The following is a 19,830-nucleotide window of genomic DNA, read 5'->3' as shown; positions in this document are numbered from 1 at the left end:
AAAGAGGCTGTCTTTCCTCCAATGAGGGTGGTGGCCTCCTTTGTCAAAGATAAGGTGGCTGAGTATGTCTGGAGTTGTTTCTGCATCTTCTAATCTAGTCCACTGATCCTCAGGTCTGTTTCTCTGCCAGTACCATGCTGTTATTATAACAGTAGCTTTGTACTACAGTTTCAAGTTGGGGATTGTGATATCCCCTTCCATGTCTCTGTTGCCTAGAATTGCTTTTAATATTCTAGGTCTCTTCTGCTTCCAAATGAATGTTTGTATTGTTTTATCTAGTTCTGTGAAGTATATTGTTGGAATTTCAATTGGCATTGCATTAAATCTATATAGTAGTTTTGGAAGTATGGCCATTTTGAATATATTCATTCTTCCTACCCAAGAACAAGGGATGTCTTTCCATTTTCTTATATCCTCTTCAATCTCTTTTTTTCAGAGTGCTTTAGTTTTCAATGTATTGGTCTTTTGCTTCCTTTGTTAGATTGATTCCTAGATATTTCATTTTTTTGGATGCTATTGTAAAAGGAATTGTTTCCCTAATTTCTCTTTCAGTGAGTCTGTTATTTGTGTATAAGAAGGCTATTATTTTTTGAGTGTTGAACTTGCATCCAGCTACTCTACTGAATCTTTCAATAAAGTCTAGAATTCTTTGGGCAGAGTTTTTTCTGTGTTGTGTGTAAAGTCATATCATCTGCAAATAATGACAATTTAACTTCTTCCTTTCCTATCTTTATTTGTTGTAGTTCTTTCTCTTTTCTAATTGCTACCGCTAACATTTCCAGAACTATATTGAACAGGATTGGTAATAGAGCTCATCCTTGTCTTGTTCCTATTTTAGCGTGAAAGTTTTCAGTTTTTGACCATTTAGTATGATGTTGGCTGTTGGTTTTTCATAGATAGCCTTAAGCACGTTGAGATAAAGACTTTCTATTCCAATTTTCTGGAGGGTTTTCAGCATGAATTGGTGTTGGATTTGGTCGAATGCTTTTTCTGCATCTATTGAGATGATCATATGGGTTTTTTTGTCCTTGGCTCTGTGAATATACTGTATTACATTTATTGATTTATGAATGTTGAACGGTCCTTGCATCCCTGGGATAAATCTGACTTTTTCAGGGTGTATGATCTTCCTCATGACCCTCTGTATTCTGTTTGCCAGTACCTTATTGAGGATTTTTGCATCAATGTTCATTAGGGAGATTGGCCTGTTGTTCTCTTTTTGGGTTGGGTCTTTCCCTGGATTTGGAATCAAGTATCATTTGCTTCCAAGAATGATTTTGGAAGTATTGCTTCCCTTTCATTTTCCTTGATGAGTTTAAAGAATAATGGCAATAGTTCTTTAAATGTCTTGTAGAATTCAGCAGTGAATCCATGAAGACCTGGGCTTTTCTTTGTTGATAAATTTTTAATTTTTATTACATTTTCAATTTCATTCATTGTAAGTAGGGTGTTTAGAATTTCTATATCTTCTTCATTTAGCCTTGGCAATTCATATGTATCTAGTAATCTGTCCATTTCTTCTGTGTTTTTCATTTTATTAGAGTACAGGTTCTCAAAGTAGGTATTGATGATCCTCTGGTTTTCTGCTGAATCTGTTGTGACTTCACCTTTTTCCTTCTTAATTGCATGGATTTGAGCCTTTTCTTTCCTTTTTTGATAAAGTTGGCTAAAGGTTTTTCAATTTTATTCATTCTTTTAAAAAACCAACTCTTTGATGCATTGATTTTTTATATCATCGTCTTAGTCTCCATTGTATTGATTTCTGCTCTGATCTTCATAATTTCCTCTTCACAAATATAAGAACAGGAAGTGTGGCAAGAGCACACTGAAGCACACCGACCAGGTAGTATTGCTGTAGATCAGAATGCTACATTTTACCTGTTCCCAAGGCAGCTCTAGAGTCTGTCTGTGATCACTGGCCTGGGGATAGTGTGTTTCCCAAGTAATCACTCCTTTCTTGGGACAGGCAAATGAAATATCGCATTGAAATATTTGTTACGTGTATCAAGGTTGCTTCCCTTCAAATTTAGAGAAAGAATGTATTCTCTGTTTTAAACTTCAGCTTCTCTTCTGTAACTAAAGAGATGATATTTGATCATCTGGGAGGATTTTGATAAAAATTTTTACATGACATATGTACAAGTTATAACACAATTATTTCTATCAATCATAATTTTGTAGGTCCAATATGAATCAAATGTCAAACACTAATTAAAATTAAATTTATTGTTTAGTTTATCTCCTTAGTACATGTTCATAGTAATGAGGTTTACCTTCATCTTGGAGAGTAGATCCATGTACATAATGCCACTTGTTTCTTTTTCTTTTTTTTTTTTTTTTTTAGTTTTGTTATTATTTTCTTCATTTTTTAAAAAAATATTTCAGATTCCATGCTTGGCTTTATTTACTCATATATATCATTGACAAACTATGTTCTGTACATTGAATGCTACAATTCCCAAGTTACAGTTTTTCATAATTTCTGGATCCTTATTTCTTTTTTTTAAATTAAATTCTTTTATTGGTACATTGTAGGTATACAACACAATTACATTTCTCATTGGGAATTGCACCTTTACATAATGCATCTTGGTTCTTATTTTTTTCCCCATTCCTAGCCCTCCCTTCACCCACTCCACCCTTCCCTATTTATAAAGACCGTATTTCCATTTTTTCCATTTCTCAGCATTTTTCCTTTCCCTTCTTTCCTTTCCCCTGCCCCTCCCACTACCCCTACCCCTTTGGACCTTTTCTTCCTATTTTGCATTATTGACTATTCATTTTAATCATTGGTACATTTTAGGTATACAATATAATAACAATCATCACTGGAAATTTGCACCTTTACATAGTATCTCTTGGTTCTTATTTTTCACCATTGCCCAGCCCTCCCTTCAACCTCTCCATTCCTCCCTATTTACAAAGATTTTGTTCCCATTTTTCCATTTTCTCATATTAATCCCATTCCCTTCTATCCTTTCCCCTAGCCCTCACACTTCCTTCCCCTTTGCCCCTTTTCTTCCTATTTCACATTACCTATTATACATTTTAGTCCTTATTTACACTTTCAGTTTCTCACACCAGAGAAACTATTCAGTATTTATACATGTGTGTCCTATTTATTTCACTTAAGAGTATTGCCTCAATATGCATCCACTCAGCTATAAATGTCTCTAATTTCTAATTTTTTATGGCTGAGTAGTACTCCATTTTATTAAAAAACCACATTTTCTTTATCCAGTCTAAAGTTGATGGGCATTTGGGCTGTTTCCAAGTTTTAGCTATCACAAACTGTGCTGCTATGAACATGGGCACACATATATCACTGTGGTATGATTCTTTTAATTCTTTGGGGAAGATCCCCAGCAGTGCAATAGCAGGGTCAAATGGGATTTCCAGTCCTAGTTCTTTGAGGCATCTCCGTACTGATTTCCACAGTGGTTGCATCAGTCTACACTCTCACCAGCAGTGGAGCAGGCTTCCTCTTTCCCCACAGCCCTGCCAGCATTTGTTATTGGTTGATTTCATGATGGCAGCCATTCTTTCTGGAGTGAAGTGGACTCTCATTGTTGTTTTCATTTGCATCTCTCCAATGACCAGTGATGTTGAACATTTTTTCATGTATTTATTTGCTATTTCTACTTCTTTGTGTGAGAAATGTCTGTTCATTTCAGATGCCCATTTTCTGATTGGGTCTTTAAATTTGGGAAGTCTGATCTTTTGAATTTCTTTATAGATTTGAGATAGTAGACCTTTGTCTGCGGAAGAGCAGGTGAAGATTTTTTCCCACATTGTGGGTTGTCTCTTCACACTGCTGGTGGTTTCTCTTGTTGTGCAGAAACCTTTTAATAAGAAGAGATCCCACTTGTTGATTGTTTGTGCTAGTTCACGGGCAACTGAGTTTATGTTCATAAAATTTTTTCCTACACCGATGTCTTCAAGGGTTCTACCTAACCTCTGTTCCAACTGGTTCAGAGTTTCTATTTTAATATTTAGATCTTTAATCCATTTTGATTTTAGTTTAATGCATGGTGAAAGATATAGGTCTAGTTTTAATCTTTGGCAAGTTGAAGCCCAATTTTTCCAGCACCATTTATTAAAGAGGCTATCTTTCCTCCAGTGAGGGTGTTTGGCTCCTTTGTCGAAGATGAGATGGCTGAGTGTGTCTGGCATTGTTTCTGCATCTTCTAATCTGTTCCACTGGTCCTCAGGTCTGTTTCTTTGCCAATACCATGCTGTTTTTATTACAGTATCTTTGTAGTAGAGTTGCAGGTTGGGGATTGGGATACCCCCTGCCATGTCTCTGTTACCTGTAATTGCTTTTGCTATTCTGGGTCTCTTCTTGTTCCAAATGAATTTTTGGATTGTTTTCTCTAGGTCTATGAAGTATGCTGCTGGGATCTCAATTGGAATTGCATTAAATCTATATAGCAGTTTTGGAAGTATGACCATTTTCACTATATTAATCCTTCCTACCCAGGAGCAGGGCATGTCTGTCCATTTTCTGGTATCATCTTCAATCTCTCTTTTCAGAGTGCCATAGTTTTCAGAGAAGAGGTCTTTGATTTCTTTCATTAGGTTAATTCCTAGGTATTTCAGTTTTTTGGATGCTATTGTGAAAGGAATTATTTGCCCTATTTCTCTTTCAGTGAGGCTGTTATGGGTGTAGAGGAAAGTTATTGATTTTTGTATGTTGACCTTGTAACCAGCTACTTGACTGAATTTGGTTATTAAATCTAGAAGACTTTTGGTGGAGTTCTTGGGGTCTTCTATATAGAGTATCATGTCATCTGCAAATAATGACAATTTGACTTCTTCATTTCCTATCTTTATTCCTCTTATTTCTTTCTCTTGTCTAATTGCCGTGGCTAATATTTCCAGAACTATATTGAACAAGAGTGGTGAGAGTGGACATCCTTGTCTTGTTCCTGATTTTAGTGTGAAGGATTTCAGTTTTTGACCATTTAGTATGATATTGGCTGTTGGTTTTTCATAGATGGCTTCTATCAGTTTGAGGTAGAGTCCATCCGTTCCAATATGTTGTAGGATTTTTATCATAAATGCATGTTGGATTTTGTCAAATGCTTTTTCTGTGTCTATGGAGATAATCATATGTTTTTTGTCCTTGGCTCTATTGATATAGTGTATTACATTGATTGATTTGCATATATTGAACCATCCCAGCATCCCTGGGATGAATCCCACTTGGTCTGGCTGTATGATCTTCTTGACGATCTTATGCATTCTGTTTGCCATTATCTTATTAAGGATTTTTCCATCTATGTTCATTAGTGAGATTGGCCTATAGTTCTCTTTTTCAGTTGGGTCTTTCTCTGTTTTGGGGATCAAGGTGATGCTTGCTTCCAGGAATGAATTTGGGAGTATTGCTTCCCTTTCAATTTCATTGAAGAGTTTAAACAGTAGTGGCAGCAGTTCCTCTCTAAATGTCTTGTAGAATTCAGCAGTGAAGCCATCAGGGCCTAGGCTTTTCTTAGTGGATAAGTTTTTAATTGCGTTTTCAATTTCATTGGTTGATATTGGGTTGTTCAGAATTTTTAGGTCTTCTTCGTTCAACTTTGGTAATTCATATGTATCTAGGAATCTGTCCATTTCTTCTGTGTTGTCCATCTTATTGACGTATAGGTTCTGGAAGTAGGTATTGATGATCCTCTGGATTTCTGCTGGGTCTGTTGTCATTTCACCCTTTTCATTCCTAATTGCATGGATTTGGGCCTTTTCTTTCCTTTTTCTGACAAGATTGGAAAAGTGTTTGTTAATTTTGTTGATTCTTTCGAAGAACCAACTCTTGGCTTCATAGATTTTTTTGTATTGTTCTCTTAGTCTCCATTGTATTGATTTCTCCTCTGATCTTTATAATTTCCTCCCTTGTATGAGCTTTGGGGTTGTCCTGCTCTTCTTTTTCTAGAAGCTTGAGGTTCAGCATCAGGTTTTTAATCGGGCTCATTCTGTTTTTCTAATATGCATATTCACTGCTATGAATTTCCCTCATAAGACTGCCTTCATTGTGTCCCATAGATTCTGATATGTTGTATTGTCATTGTCATTTAATTGAAGGAATTGTCTGATTTCTTCTTTAATTTCCTCTGTGACCCATTAGTTATTCAAAAGTGTGTTGTTCAATTTCCACGTGTTTGTGAAATTTTTTGATTTTCTTTTGCTATGGATCTCCAATTTCATTGCACCATGGTCTGATAATATACAGGGGATAACTTCAATTCCTTTGCACTTACTTAACCATGTTCTATGTGTGAGTATGTGGTCTATTTTTGAGAATGACCCATTGTGCAGCTGAGAAGAATGTGTATTCTGATTTTGTGGGGTGGAAGACTCTGTAAACATCTGTTAAGTTCATTTGTTCAAGAGTTCGATTGAGTTCTAGTGTTTCATTACTTATTTTTAGTCTAGTTGATCTATCTATTTGTGACAGTGGGGTGTTGAGGTCCCCCACTACAATTGTATTAGTGCATATATGACTTTTCATGTCCATTAGTATTTGTTTTATATAGTTGGGTGCACTAGTGTTTGGTGCATAGATATTTATGATTATCATCTCTTCCTCTTGGATTTTCCCTTTACAAGGATGTAGTGTCCTTCTTCATCTCTCTTAATCAGTGTTGGTTTGAAATCCACTTGATCTGCCAAGAGGATAGCTACTCCTGCTTTTTTGGGGGTTCCTGTTGCATGCAGTATTGTTTTCCACCCTTTAACTTTCAGTCTATGAGTTTCCTTTTGAATTAAGTGTGTTTCTTGTATCCAGCATATTGTTGGATTTTGCTTCTTGACCCATTCTGCCAGTGTATTTCTTTTGATTGATGAATTGAGACCATTAACATTGATGGTTATAACTGAAACATATTGACTTGTCATTGCCATGACTTTTTCTTTTTGTTGGGTTCTCCCCCTTTACATTTAATTTCTTGTCAGGCCAGATGAGTTCATTCTGCTTTGCTTCCTGGGGTTGTAATCCTCAATGTCTGTTCCTAGGATATTGTGTAAAATTCTTTGGAGTGCTGGTTTGGTATTCACGAAGTTCCTAAGGTGCTCTTTGTCATGAAAGTATCTTATTTCTCCATCAATTTTGAAAGATAGTTTTGCAGGGTACATCAATCTAGGTTGGAGGCTGTTTTCTTTTAGGGCTTGGAATATGTCACTCCAAGCTCTTCTTGCCTTGATGGTTTGTGTTGAGAAGTCTGTTGTGATTCTGATGGGCTTTCCTTTGTATGTGATTTGTTTCTTTTCTCTGACTGCTTGGAGAACTTTGTTCTTCTGTTGTGTTTCTGGAATCTTAACAATTATATGCCTATGTGTAGATTTTTTTGATCAAGGCTATTTGGAGTCCTATATGCCTCATTTATCTGTATGTCAAGTTCTTTTCCCCTGCTTGGGAAGTTTTCTGCCATTACTTCTGTGAAGAGGTTTTTTTATGTCATCTGCACTCTCTCCTGTTTCTTCGTTGACTCCAATAAGTCTTATGTTATTCTTCTTTGCATCGTCTAGCAGCTGCTGGATTGATTTTTCATGTTCCCTTATAATTTTGAAGCAATTTTTCTTTTCCTGGTCACTAATTGCAATCTTATCTTCTAGATCTTAAATTCTGTCCTCACATTGGCTCATTCTGCTGTGTAGACTTTCAGTGGAGTTTTTCATGTCCTGGAAATCTATTTGCATCTGTTTTATGGATTCCATTTGTTTCCTATGTTGGGATTCCATCATGTTCCTCAAGTCCTCTCTAGATTTATTAATCATGTCTTGCACTAGGAGCACAATTTCTCCTGTTACCTGAGAAATTATTTCTGATTTCATTTTTTCCAGATCCCCTTTTGTTGCCAGTTCAGTGTGTCCAGGTGGTTGAGTATCAGAGTGTTCCCTCTTATTTCCCTTTGGGGTTGCTGTAGGTGATCTGGAATTCTGGTTTTGAGACTAATTTATGTGTTTTCTCATTTCAACTGGGGGGGGGGCTTTTGGCGCCTGCATGGATTACCTCCTCTGACCTGGGAGAGGTGGGACAAGGGCTGGGAGCAGCAGTAGGGGTGGTGGCCCAAAAACTCTTTCCTTTGGGCTGGGAGCAGCATGAGGCATGGTGGCCAGGAAGCCCCTTCCTCTGGGCCAGGAGTGGCAGGACAGAAGGTGGCCCAAAACCGTTTCCTCTGGGCTGGGAGTAGTGGGAGGGATGGTGGCCAGAAGCCCCTTCCTCGAGCAGTGTGACAGTGGCTCAGAAGCCCCTACCTCTGGGCCAGGAACAGAGGGACTCAGTACCGTGGTCCGGTGGTCCAGTGTCTCTGTGTCTTTGTAGTGTGGAACCAGGTGGCAGTACAGAGGAGCAGGGATGGGGTCCAGTGGATTGTTGCCAGGGGTGGGGGCTGATTCAGTGTGTTCTGCATGACTCAGGACCTCGGCAGTGCATGCGCACACCTGCCTGTCTGCAGCGGACTGACTCATCCCACTTGTCTCTTTACCCTCCCCACCACCTCCTGCCTCTCAATCCCCTTTCCCCATTTTCATTCCTTTTACCTCATACTTATGGCACATAATGTTTTTATTCACTGAGGTTTTCAGGTTTCTGTATATGGCATGTCTTAATTCTTCAACTTCCACTTCTTCTCTTGCTGTCTCCTCACCCTCAGCTTTCGAGATTCAAACTTGCAAGAGATCTATCCCTTTTGTGCTTGCTATACAATTTTTATCATGCTCTTTGTTTGGACTTTGCCTTACTCACATGAGAGACACCACATTTAAGCTTGAAGTCTAATTCAACTGTATTTGGTTTCTTTTCTCTTTGTGGAGACAAAATACCCAATACCCAAAGTTAAAGGAAGAAAGATTTATTTTGCTCTCAGCTCATAGAGTTTCAGTTCATAGTTGGCTGGCTCCAAGACAGGGGGAATGGGTGAGGGGCATTGCAGAGGACAAATATTTCACCCCAGGCAGAAGGCAGTAAGGCAACAAGCAACAAGCTACAAGTGACCATAGAAGCCCTCTTTCTGTCCCTTATATTATATTTAGACTACATGCCTGTATGGTGGTTAGTAATCACATCAGGGTGGGCCTTTCCAGGATCTAGACTCAGAACTATACCAAACCAATCAATAGTCTAATTTGGTAATTGCACACCTTCAATCCCATAATCACACACTCTAGATCCAGCCACCTCTGAAAAGCCCTGCCTATGACCACATGAGGCTTTTGGGAGAATATCTGGACACAGCCATAACATTCTGACACTGACTCTCCAAAGACTCATGTTCATCCCTATATGCAAAGGGTGTCTAGTCCATCTCCACCTCCAAGTGTTGCCAAAGTCCTAACAGCTTCAGCATTCCTGACCAGTGTAGGTCCAAAGTCTCCTCTGAGATTTAAATTCAAGTCTTCATTCTGAGCCCCTGTTCAAAGGCAAACAAAGTTGAAAACTTCCAATATACAGTGGCATAATATAAACATTACTGTTCCAAAAGGTAAAAATAGGAGGGTAGAAAGGAGTGGGACCAAAGCAAGTCCAAAATCCAGCAGGAAAAACATCACATCCTATGCTGCAGCATCCAAAGCAATCTGTGGCAAATTGTGAACTCCAAAGGGCTTGGGTGTCTGCTCCTTCATGGCACTGCTGCTGGTTTTAACTCCCAGGGCTTCTCTCCTGGGCCAGATCTACTCCCTTCTTGCAGTTTTCCTCAGATGATCCATTTTCCTGGCTTCTCCAAACTTCTGGTGTCTCCACTGCACCTTTGGCTTCATACTCACAGCTTCACACATTGCCCTCTTAGGAGCTTCCTGCCTTCCCTCCCATGCCTTTCCTGAAATCTTGGTAGAAGCATTCCTGACCCCAGAACTCTTGCATTCTGCATGCACTTAAAATCATCACCACATGGATGATGCCATAGTCTGCCAGCAGCTGGAGCAGTAGCCAGGCTTCCTTCTCTCTTGGCTGTAGGGGTCCAGCATCTATGAACCAAATCCTAAGCGAAAACTTCCACAGGCCACCACCACTCTGGAACAGGCTACTCTGGGGCTCTCTTCTCAAAGCAGTCTTTCACTTTTGCAAACTTGAGGCAGCAAAGGTTGGAGTCTCACTGGTTCTCATGATATATTCAGTCCTGTTCCTTCTCCTCTACTCTATCTTTGTAGTCCACAGCTTTATAGGAGCTTCCTTTCTACCCAAATGCACAACATTTTAAATCATTCTGCTGGACGCTTCACTCTTGATTCTCAACATAGAGCCAGGTAAATCTTCCAACAGTAGACATGCCACTGCCCAAACATTACACTGCCTTGAAATTTCTTCTGCAAGATTAATTAGTCCACTGCCCTTTTTCTCAGTCTCAGGCAAAGTCTGTGGACATAAAAAAAATGCAGGCAAACTTTCTGCCAAAGTATAACACATATTGTCTGGAGACCACCAGCCAGTGCAGACATTCCCAGCAGAAGTCTCCTGAGTCTGGCCTTGACCAGCAGCATTCTTTCAGTGTTCTGTTCTTCTGAGATCTTACCAGAATCTCTCACTGAGTATATCTTAAGGCATTCCAGGGCTGCCTCTTCAGTTGGCATCTTCAATCCTTTTCAAACTGTTCCCAGAAACCAGTTCCATAGGATCCTGAACAATATGGTCAGGTACAATCTCAGCAAAGACCCCACTCTAGGTACCAAATTCTGCCTTAGTTACTTTTCTTGTTGGTGAGACAAAATACCCAACTGAAAGTTAAAGTCCTGGCTGGCAGAAGGCAAAAAAGCTGCAAAGTAGGGAAGTAACAGTAAGCAATGACCAACAAGAAACAACACTCTTTCTGTCCTTCATATGCCATCTATCACACACACCCTTAGAGCAGGTAGCACTCACACTCAGGGTGGAGCAGCCATAATACTAGCATCACACCATGAATCAGTTCAGCATCACATCCTGGATCCTAGCATTAAATACCCTAGATCCAGCCACCTCCCAAAAACCCCAACTAAAACAGCATGAGGCTTTGATGGGACCATGAGACACAGCCATAATATTAGGGACAGTGAACTTGATGACTGGAGACTGAGCAGCTGATGAAAGTGGTCAGGGAAAGTCTCTGTGATGGGGTCCCATTGAGTCATTGCTCTGAATGAAATTAGAAGTTTCCACACTGGCAACAGCAAGTGCAAAGGACCTGAGGAATGTGTTTGGTGGAATTTGTGAAGAAATGGCAAAAAAAAAAAAAATCAGTGCATAAGCACTGGAGGTGGGGGAAGCTGGAGACTGCAGGGAAGAATGTAACTAACTGAAACAATGGAAAGCCTTAGAATGTGAAGAATTTGTAGAATACAAACAATGTACAACATTATTGGTTTTTAGGCTTAGTTTTTAATCTGAAAATAGCAGTATATGAATATATTTAAAAGATTGCTGTATTTCCTGAATTTTTTATTACAGTTTATCCCTTTGAAAATTAAAATATAAAAATCTTGGATGTGTCAAATGACATAGTAAAAATACATATTAATTCACATGAGAATCAAGATTTATACATTGCTCATTAAAATATGAAATGAGAAACTTTTTCATTTTACAATATATATCAAATTTTCTGAAATTATGACTCTAACACTATTATCAAAAATAAAACCTCTTGAGGGCAGAGGAGGTTAGCCAATCCTAGTGCCCAGGAGGAGGCTCCCCCACTGCCATTCCACCACTCCCAGGGCAGAGGAGGTGAGCAGCACAGGTGGCAGCAGCACCCCCACTCCCCCACGGAAATGTGAAGACATGTAAACAAGTCTCAAAACCAGACTTCCAGATCACCTAAAACAACCCCAAAGGGAAACGAGGTGGAACAATCTGATACTCATCCACCTGGACTCACTGAACTGGCAAAAAAGGAGAATCTGAAAAAAATCAAATCAAAAATAATTTCTCAGATAACAGCAGAGATTGTACCCATAGTGCAAGACATGATTAATAAATTTAGAGAGGACACAGATTAAAAAATAGAGGAGCTGAGGAACATGATGGAATCCCAAAATAGGAAACAAATGGAATCCATAAAACAGATGCAAACAGATTTCCAGGAGATTAAAAACTCCATTGAAAGTCTATGCAGCAGAATCAGTCAATATGAGGACACAATTTCAGATATAGAAGATAAGATTGCAATTAGTGACCAGGAAAAGAAAAATTGCTTTAAAATTGTAAGGGACCATGAGAAACTAATCCAGCAGCTGCTAGATGATGCAAAGAAGAATAACATAAGACTTATTGGAGTCAATGAAGAAACAGGAGAGTATGCAGATGACATAAAAACACTGATCAGAGAAGTGATGACAGGAAAATTCACAAGCAGGGGAAAAGAACTTCACATACAGATAAATGAGGCACATAGGACTCCAACTAGCCTTGATCAAAAAAAATCTGCACATAGGTATATAATAGTTAGGATTCCAGAAACCCAGCAGAAGAACAAAATTCTAAAAACAGTGAGAGAAAAGAAACCAATCACATACAAAGGATAGCCCATCAGAATCACAGCAGACTTCTCAATCCAAACCCTCGAGGCAAGAAGAGCTTGGAGTGATGTATTTCAAGTCCTAAAGGAAAACAGCCTGTAACCCAGATTGATGTACCCTGCAAAACTATATTTCAAAATTGATGGAGAAATAAGATACTTTCATAGTAAAGAGCACCTTAGGAACTTCGTGAATACCAAACCAGCACTCTAAAAAATTTTAGACAATAATCTAAGAAAAGATAATGGGGATCACAACCCAAGGAAACCCAGCAGAATAAATCCATTGGGTGTGACAAATTAAACACAAAGGGGGAGAATCCAACAAAAATGAAAAGTCATGACAAGACTTTTAAAACTTTTAACTTCATTTCCCTAATGAGTGTATAATTCAATCTTATTATTGTACTGATTAGTATTTTTCTGATTCTAGTTTTGGACACTTTCCTTGTGCTGTACTGCCTGTTTATCATCTTCTTGTATCTACTTTTTAATTGGATTGTCTATTAATGAGCTGTAAGAGTTCTTTATGTATTCTGGTCATAGTTTATATGCATTGTAAATATGGTCTGTTTAAGGATTACTTTTCATTTTAATGTTGTCATTTCAAGTTCTAAAATTCATTTATCAATTTTTTTCTGTTATACATCATGTACTTTTGTATCCTGGGAAGTTCTTGCCTACCTTAATTTCACAAACATTTTCCCTTATAATTTCTTCCTAATGTTTTATAGTTTTAGTCTTTCATACTTAGGTTCATAGATCCTTTCAAGTTATTTTTATGTATGGAAATAAAGGGTATAGGTTAATTTTTTTATACGGATAACAGGTGTTCTAGTGCCATTTGCTGAAAACACTATCTTTTCCTCTACTCTTAAATTGAATTTATATTCTATAAAATGTTAATATTAAGTAATCTTTCAAAACTTAGCGGACCATATATATGTGGTTCTGTTTCTATATTCTCTGTTTTATTCCAATGATTATATGTCTTCCCTTACACCAACACTGCCTTGATTACTGCAGCTTCAGAAGAAGTCTTAAAATTAGGTACTAAACATCTTCCAACACTGTTTATTTTCTTTTTACTGCTACATAACTTTAAAATTTCAATATCCAATTCTTCATTTATAGAAAGTATACACAGACCTGGATTTTTATATATACCTTGTGTTTTCTAATCCTGCCAAATTGAAATACAAGTTCTAGGGGCTCCTAGAGATTTCTTAGCATTTTCTCTGTACATGATCATTTCATCTACATATAAAGATTTTTCTTCTGCTGTGCCAATCCTATCCTAATTGTGTCATTTTTTGCCAGATTATTTTGGTTTAGGCCTATGATTCAAAGTTTAATGGACAGATAAAGAGTAAGCATATCTGCCTTTGTTTCCCACCTTAAGGAGAAAGCATTGTATCTTCTCCATTCATATAAGGCATTTTTGCTGGAAGTATGGAGTGGATATTTGATCTGTTGAGAAGACTTCTAGTCTTCTGATAGCTTTTACCATGAACAGCTGTAGAATTTAGTCCAATACTTTTTCTCCAACTAGTAACAATATCATATGGCTTTTTCCTTTCCTCTGTTAAAATGATGACTTTTGGGGGTGGATCTTCCAATGCTGAACCAACACTGCCATCCCTATAATAAAACCACTTTCTACATACTGCCAGATCTGACTTCTAAGAGTTTGTTTTGTTGAACAAATTTCTATCTATGTTCATACATTTTTCTTCTGTTATCTTTATGCAGTTTTAGTATTAGCACAATGTTGAGTTCCTAAAATGAGGGGAAAAGTGTTCCTTTTTTCTGCTTTAAATGTTTGATATAATTTATCAGTTAAAATGTATATGAGCCTGTTGTTGTCATATAGGTAGGTTTTCAAGCTAGGAATATACTTTCTTTAATAGGTGCTATTCAAATTTTATATTTCCTCCCGAGTTAGTTTCATTAATTTGTCTTCCAAGGTACTTCTTAGAAGTTGTCAAATATATTTCAAAAAAGATTTTTGTAATATGCTCTCTATATCCTTTTAAATTCTGTAAAATCTGTGGTAATGTCTCCTAGATCTTGATATTATAATTTTAAAAATATATATTTTGATATTGTGTAATAGGAAGAAAAGGTCTAAAGCAGTAGGGGAAGTGGGAGGGGTAGGGGAAGGGAAAGAAGGGAAAAGAAAAAATACAAGAAAAGAAAAGAAATGGAAACAGTCTTTGCAAATAAGGAAGGGTGGAGGGTGTGAAGGGAGGGCAGGGGAAGGGGAAAACATAAGAACCAAATTACTCATGTTATGGTACAAGATCCCAATGATAAATGCAACTGCGTTTTATACCTAAAATGTACCAATAAACTTAATGGGAAAAATAGACAAAACCTTTTACCCAAAATTGTGTTCTCTTGCACAAATCAAATGTTAAGTTACAACTTTTAAACAAGTATGCTTTAGTCAGGGACCTCAAGTAAAAGAATCCACAGAACACAGCCAGACACGCAAGAGAATGCGTGCTGAGGGCATCATCATACACAACATGGAGCCTGTGAAGTCCAGCGATGCTCTGTCTGCAATCACAAGGACAATGGTGGAGGGGCTCCCTGAGTCGGAGGCAAGGACCTGAGCCAGAGGAGGGGACTTGCTACTGGCATAAGTGTCAGAGAGCAAAGGACCAAGAAGAGGCACAGGTCATTCCATGATGGCTGAGAGTGTCAGAGATGGAGCCCTAAAGGTCAGAGGGAGAGAGAGGGAGAAAACTGGCCCCACAGTGAGGAGCACAGACCCTGTTTACTACTCCACTGCTTTAAGCACACGGCTCTTCTGGAAACACACTCACCGACACACAGTAACATAATTTGTTGGCTGTCTCTTAGCCAGAAAATCTGTTAACCCAGCCAAAAACACATAAAGTTAACTGCCACAAATAGCACATTATATTCAAGACTGGCAAAATCTACCACATCCTTTTGTTATCATGTGACCCCTGAGGACATTTCTTCTATTTATGGGCATCTTTGAGCCTTTTGTGCACATATTCACATTAACACGAGGCATGGAAAGAACACTGTGTTGTGTGTGCCTACATCAGTATCCTTAAGGATGGTTTAGACAGCAGAACCCAGGATACCTTTACTCTTCACTCTGTATTTATTTTGGACACACCATTTTTTTCATGTCAAACTTTTGCACAAGTGAGACTATTACTGTCAGTGTTCACTTCAAATCAGAACCTGGGAAAGATCACAGAGGAAATTCTCCAGGGAAGGTGCATCTCATAAGCTACATTCAAAGTGTTGCATCTTATTTGGCCTCAATAAAAGGAATGTATGCTTGACTTTCAAGAACGCATTATTGACCTCCTTGTTCCACAGACTGTAGAACATAGAGTTCAGCATGGGATGACTATAGTGTAGAACACAGAGGAAATTTTATCAGTGTCCATGGAGTGACTGGATTTGGGCCATAAGTACTTGAAGATATTAGTGCCACAGAAGATGGAGATGGTGATAAAGTAGGAGGCACAGCTGGACAGAGCCTTGCGATGTCCTGCAGCTGAGTGCATTCTTAGGATGGTGACAAAAACGAAGATGTAGGATGTTGAAATAACAAGGAAGGCAAAAAAGCTATGAAAGCTCACAAGGTTAACAAGAACCAGCTCACTAACCTGTTTGTCAGAGCAGGAGAAAGCCATGACTGGTGGGACATCACAGAAAAAGTGATGGACCAAGTTGGAGTTACAGAAGGAGAGACTGAATGTTTCTCCAGTGTGGATGCAGGCATTCAGGAATGAGATGACATAGCAGCCTATGACGAGACCCACACACACATTTGTGGTCATGGTGGTGGTGTAGTGCAGGGGCTTGCACACTGCTGCATAGCGGTCATAGGCTGTGGAGGCCAAGAGATAATTTTCTGAGCAAATGAGACCCGCAAACAGGAACATCTGAGCAGCACAGGCATTGTAGGAAATGACCTTGTTTCCTGTCAGGAGCACTAAATGTGCCTTTAATCACTACATTTCAGGTTTCCTATATGAAGAAGAAAGGGTGCGTTTTGGGAATTAAAGTGAAAGGGAATATAGATCCTCTTAATTAAATGATGACCTTTCCGGTGACTAACAGTGTGTCATTTCGCCCTGTTTTGGTGAACTTCCCCCTTTGACAGCACCACACATTCTAGACAGGAAGAAGTTACAGGGTGCTCAGTGAGACCATAATCTGTCATAGGTTTTGCTCTTCCTGGTAGTGAAGGCAGCATGCCATTTCATAAATACTGTACTGTATCCAGAACAAATTATTATTATTATTATTATTTTTGGTACTGTGGATTGAACTCGAGTCTTTGCGCTTGCGCAGCAGGCGGCGAAACCACTAAGCTAAATCCCCAGCCCCAGAACAAATTATTTTTGAGTCCTATACAAAGGAAAGTGTTTAGGAATGTGTTTAAGGAGAAGTGTTTAACCAGATCTAAGTTTAAAAGCCCACAGAATATGCTGTAGCTGATCCAGTTGCTTCTGGATTAACTTCATTTTTATTACAAATGTTTGTTGAATATGGAAGCTTACCTTGTACCTTGAAAAGTAGGGAAAGGGAATCTTGCATTGTGTGTCTGAAATCAAAAATTCATCTCTGAAAGAATGAATAAATAATATTGGAGAAACTCTCTCAAGAAGTAGTAGAAATGACCCAATGTTCCTGATGCATAAATGGAAATATCATAAACATGGAGTTCAGAAATGCATCTTTCAGCCTTGTATCAGTCACGAATTTAACTGTGTACTCAGAAGGGTTATTTTATCTTCTGCTGAGCCCAGTTTCCTTATTTGCAATTTAAAAATAATGAAACAGACCTTCCTATATACATTACAGAATCGTGTGTGCATAGCAAGGGAAGATGAGCAAGTAAGATCTTGGTGAAGCATTACTCTCTGCATGAACCAATACAGTTTTCTTCTTTGGGTTCTTTCCCTGTCTGTGGTTGCAGACTTGGTGCATATATTCAGTTTGGGGAAAGGCTACAGTGAAATAAAGTCTTAGCCTTCATTTCAATAAACAACCACCATAGGCTCCGTGCAGAACCTGGACTCTTTAAAATAATGTTGTGTTGGGTCACTGTGGGATTTTAGCCTGGTGAATGGGCCCAGGTGGGCAGGCATGGGGCTCTCAGGGGAACGTTCCTTGGCAGAGGCCCAGCACCTCTCCTCATCCATCCTGACCAGGCAAGAAGCCATTAACCTGTGTGCAGAAACATGGTGTGCTGTGTCGAGTAGCACATGTGTGCATACACATGACCTTCACTGTGCCTGAAATCTGAGCCCAAATAAACTTCTTCCTCAAGTTGTGGGTGTATTTTGGTATTTTGTTGCAGCAGTGTGGGATGTAACTAAGACTGCTGCAGAGTAGAAATAGTAAGAGTGATCTTTATCAGATACATGGCTTGTAAACACTTTTTCCATCTATAGGCTGTCTCTTCATTTGCTGATTGTTTCTTTTGCTGTGCAAAAGCTTTCTTGTTTGATATAGTTCACTTTATTTTTGCTTTTTGTTGCCTGAGCTTTGATGTGATATAAAAAATATCATTACCAAGGACAGTGCCTTTCTCTTTCTATTCTTCTAAGTTTTATGATTTGAGATGTTAATGTTTAGGGCTCTTATCCATTTTGAGTTGATTTTTGTGTATGATGGATAATAAAGGTCAATTTTATTCTTTTGCATGTGCAAATACAACTTTCTTAACAGCATTAACAGAATTATATTTCTCTATTCTGTCTTCTTGATTGTCTTCTTGACTCATTTTCTTTGTAGAAAATGAGTTAATTATGTATATTTGGGTTTATTTGTGGGCTGTCCTTTCTGTTGCATTCAGTTATGTGTCTGTTTTTCACTTTTTATACCTCAAAATTTAAAAAATTATTTTAATTGACAAATAATAATATATGACTGATACTTGTGAAGGATGTAATTATATATGTACTTATGAAGCACAGTGTGGCGAGAATAATGGCTAAGAGACCAGACATGGAGGGGTGGATGACAAAACGTGGGTGCTGATCAAGGAATCGAAGATTCAGTGAGACAGGAGGATCAAGATTTAGTGAACAGTTTCACATGGTCTATTTCAAAATTCCTGAAGGAGCAGACATTAAATGCTTTCATCACAACGTAATAGTCACTTATCTGTTTTTATGCCAGTAGAATATTGTTTTCCTCACTGTAGCTTTGTAATATAATTCAAAATTAGGATGTATGGTAACTCAAACTTTTTCTTTCTAGGATGATTTTGTCTTTTGGGGGCATTTTGTGATTTTGCGTGAATTTTAGAAGTGTTTTTCTATTTCTGTAAGGTGTGCCACTATAATTTCGATAGAGATTTATTGAATTTTCATATTGCTTTAGAAAGTACGGACATGTAAACAACATCAATTCCTTGCATCTGTGAACACAGGAAACCTTTGCAAATTATGTTTTTTATTTATCTCTCTTTCAATTTCTTTCATTAGAAATTTGTATATTTCAGTAGTTTTTTTACTTCCTTGGTTAAATTTATCCCTAAATTTTTCTTTCTTGATGATGCTATTTAAAATGGGATCCTCTTCTTGATAGGTTATTATTTGTGTACAGAAATGCATCTGATTTTGCATGTTAATTTTCTATGCTGAATTCATTCATTAGTTGTAACATCTTTTGTTGATTTTGGGGGGTTTCTATATATAGGATACCTGCCACAACACTGCCCTACAGCCACAAGAGGCCCCTGATGTCAATGGTATTGGTGCAGATGGGGACTAGGAACATATCCTCTGCAATCCACAGCACTGCCATTGCTGCAAGTCCCATCACCAGTGCTCACCCAGGGGAGACCGAGGAGATGTCCACTCTATCCATGTCCCTGGTGCCACTACCCACACTGCCCAAAAAGCCACACAGTGGGTGCTGCATCCCGACTCTTGTGCATCACACCCACCGGGCTACTAGAGAGCTCCAACCTCACATGTCCCTCAGAGATGGGTGGTGTCTCTGACCCAGACACCACACACACAATGCTCAAATCCACCATTTACGGATACATGAAGGAGTGACAGGGAGATTGCTGGAACCAATGTCCAGTGCCTCCCAAACTGACACCCTAAGACAGAAGTCCTGGAAGGAAACCAAAGTCCCTTTTTATCGCCAAGGACTAATTTCACGGAAGTGAATTTTTGCACAGAGTGTGGTGGGAGGTGGGGTGAGGGTGGAGATGGTTCCTGGATAATTCAAGCTCATTACCTTCACTGAACACTTTATTTCTATCATAATTACATTGTAATACATACATTCTATGCTATTGTTGCATTGTAATATATAATGACATAAT

The 19,830-nt window shown here is 38.5% G+C and overlaps 1 pseudogene; it reads right to left on the bottom strand.

Annotated features, from left to right (window-relative positions):
- Nucleotides 1–15,749: 15,749 nt before the first annotated feature.
- Nucleotides 15,750–19,533, bottom strand: LOC110346714 (olfactory receptor 5B3-like; annotated as a pseudogene).
- Between the last annotated feature and the right edge of the window lie 297 nt (nt 19,534–19,830).

Source organism: Heterocephalus glaber, unplaced genomic scaffold (assembly GCF_053883595.1).
Source record: "Heterocephalus glaber isolate CG9 unplaced genomic scaffold, H.glaber_assembly_v1.0 deba00001805, whole genome shotgun sequence".
NCBI classification, from domain to species: Eukaryota; Metazoa; Chordata; class Mammalia; order Rodentia; family Bathyergidae; genus Heterocephalus; species Heterocephalus glaber.
The sequence above is the reverse complement of the archived record's forward strand: the minus strand, read 5'-3'. Positions and strand labels throughout refer to the sequence as shown.